At 38.3% G+C, this 3297-nt stretch overlaps 1 pseudogene; it reads left to right on the forward strand.

Moving 5' to 3' along the window:
* Positions 1–2062: 2062 nt before the first annotated feature.
* On the forward strand, positions 2063–3009 carry LOC110100816 (annotated as a pseudogene).
* The last annotated feature ends 288 nt before the right edge of the window (positions 3010–3297 follow it).

The following is a 3297-nucleotide window of genomic DNA, read 5'->3' on the forward strand; positions in this document are numbered from 1 at the left end:
AACATCAGAAACAACAAATGACAATTTAAATTCACAATCTTCATCATCCTCCACTTTTTCTGCTTTTGAAATTGAAAAAATATTTTTTTATCAAATGTTCTTACATAAAATATATCATGAAGACTTTAAAATTGTGAAGATTTACCAAGAAGTTATGTTTATATGTCTCTAAGTTGTATGATGTAATAAAATAGTAGAAAGATGCAACATGACGAACCATTTCAAAACACTTTGTTACGGAAGTTGTTATGTCCTGGAATATTTGCGGGGGTAGAGAAATATAAAATTGAATGTCATAGCTTTGTACATGAAGATCCAACACACAAGTAAATAAAAGATAGGGTATAACATTCAGAAGTGAAATCAGAGCTTTTTACGTGAAATCCCTGAAAATGGGGAAAAACCATGGGGCCTGACCTAGTTTGAATGAATCCACTATTATTTGCAATTGAATACAAATGAGGCCCTTCCTTGGAGGGCAGGCCTTGGGTTGATGTAGTAAATTTACATCAAATTAGATGGTGGGAATTAGAAGAATTATTATTAAAATGTTTGTTCAGTCGACAAAGCCATATTCAGTGGGTGACGGAGAATAGAAAGACTATGGTCTGGTGACAGTGGTCGGAAGGACCGTTTTCTGGCAAGGGAGGTCGGAAGGAATGTAGTTGGCGGGAGACAATAGTCAGAAATACCTTTATCTAGTGAGGGAGGTCGGAAGGACCGTAGTCGGTGGAAGAAAGTGGTGCAAAAAAGACTGTTGTCTGACGATGGAGATCAGAATGATTGTAGTAGATGATGAAGGTCTAAAAGACCATAGTTGGCAGGTGAAAGGGGTTAGAAAAATCATTGTCTGGCGATGGAGATTAGAAGGACTATAGTATGCGACGGAGGTCAGAAGGACTATAATCGGTAGGAGATAGGGGTCATAAAGACCATTATTTAGCGATGGAGGTCGGAAAGACCGTGCCGTAGTAGGTGATGGAGGTCATAAGTATAATAGTCGACAGGAGACAAGTGTCATAAATGACCATTATCTCGCGATGGAGGTTGGAAGGATCATTGTATGAGGCAGAGGTCAGAAGGATCGTAGTGGATAAGAGATAGGGGGCCGTCTACTAAAATTTGAATGTCTTAATGATATCAAAATTTTACGATATTGGGCTTGTTGGATTCGTTTTATCGAGTCGCTCAATTTGAATATAAGAATGTTGCATTTGGAAATTGTTTGGTTATCAAAATTATGGTTTGAACCTTCCAATAGCGCTTTGGGTCCTTGATTTGGACCCAATTGGACTCAGATTGACTTAAATGTGACGTCGTTGGGTTCATATTTTTTAGACACTCAGTTTGACCATAAGTTTGCTAACATCAGAGTTCGGATGGTCCCAATTTTAATTTTGGAAGTTTCCAACTTTATTTGACCTTGAGATTCGTGTTTGATCAAGATAATTTTTTGATGATGCATCAGAAGTTAAGTATACTTTTAGAAAGAAAATGTTTTATCGTTTCATGCTTTTTATAATGTTTTCTCTATCGTTCCACACGTCATGTTCAACATTAGATGCTTTGCTCCATCACGCCACACACGTCATGTTCAACATTAGCCTAAATCAAGCATTAAATGCTCCATTATATTCTATAAATCCTCCAACAAACTACTTTGCCCACCCCGTAAATGGTATTATGGGACCGAGTCAGGTGGAAATTAAATGTTCCCCATCAGCGAATAGATCCTATAAATCCTCCAACAAACTACTTTGCCCACCCCGTAAATGGTATTATGGGAACGAGTAAGGTGAAAATTAAGCAGATCGAGAAGCGAGATGATGTCCTCTTTCTTCTCTCATATATAAATGCATGTTAATTGCAATCCTTCCCTTTAAAATCAAGCGAAAACTTTTCAATTCTCAAGTCCTTTATATAATCGAATCTTGTTCAATTAATCAGTTTTTTTATTGTTTTATGCAGCAGTTTTTTAGTACAAAAATTTTTAGTTCAAAAAATTTGAATACCAAAAGATTATTTTAAGGAAATCTTAAGCTTTCCTATTTATGCGGTAAAGATGATGGTGAAGGTCTCCAAAGGCGAGAAGATGGTGAAGTATGATAAGAAGTTGTGCCGTATATTGGATGAGTACAACAAGTTCCTGATCGCTTTGGGTGACATTGTTTGATCTAATCAATTACAGAATATTAGGAAGGGTTATTCCATCGTTCTCATGGGTAAGAACACTCTCATGAGGTGGTGCATCAAAGTGCACGCTGAGAAGAGTGGCAATCAGGCGTATCTAAGTTGCCTTCCTTTGCTCATGGAAAATGTGGGATTGATTTTTACCAAAGAAGACCTTAATGAAGTTAGTGAAGAAGTTGCAAAGTACAAAGTTGGTGCTCCTGCTCGTGTTGGTCTTGTTGCCCCTATTGATGTTGTTGTTCCTCAGGGAAACACTAGTCTGGATCCTTCACAGACCTCTTTCTTCCAGGTGCTCAATATCCCTACTAAGATTAACAAGGGTACTATTAAAATTATAACCCCGATCGAACTGATAAAAAAAGGTGATAAGGTGGGATCCTCAGAGGCTGCCCTCCTTGCTAAGCTGAGGATTAGGCCATTCTCTTATGGCCTTGTTGTCCAGTATGTGTATGAGGATGGTTCGGTGTTTAGTCCCCAAGTGCTTGACTTCATTGAGGATGATCTCATTGAAAAATTTTTAGTTGGTCTTTCTATGGTCACCTCACTCTAACTGGCTATCTCGTACCCACCCTTGCTGTAATACCAGACATGTTCATCAATGCTTACAAAAATGCCCTTGCTGTCGTAATTGCCATTGATTATACATACCCGTAGGCTGAGAAGGTTAAAGAGTATTTAAAGGATCGTAATAAATTTGTTGTTTTTGTTGCATCCGCTACTCCGGCTACCTCTGCTGCTCCAGCTGCTACAGTGGAAGAGCAGAAGAAAGAGCCTGCTGAGGAATCTGATGAAGACATGGGTTTCAGCTTGTTCGACTAAGCTTTGTTGGCCTTCTTCTAGAAATCAAAATTCGCTAGTAAGATGTACGTAGAACAATTGTCTCTTTGGGAGTTTTCATTTTGTCAATATTCCTCGGCCAAAGATGAAAGTTTGCTGATGCAGACATCCAACCGTCCATGCCTATCCGAGGAGCTGAAGATCGACGACCGAGATCACTTTATTTAATTTTAGTCTATTAATTGTATTTTGATTTAATTGTGCAATTTCCCTTTTTACCCTCTTGTCTTATCTTATGTAGAGGGGAATTAGGAGTTAATTCCCTAATTC

The sequence above is a fragment of the Dendrobium catenatum genome, unplaced genomic scaffold (assembly GCF_001605985.2).
Source record: "Dendrobium catenatum unplaced genomic scaffold, ASM160598v2 fragScaff_scaffold_882, whole genome shotgun sequence".
NCBI lineage: Eukaryota > Viridiplantae > Streptophyta > Magnoliopsida > Asparagales > Orchidaceae > Dendrobium > Dendrobium catenatum.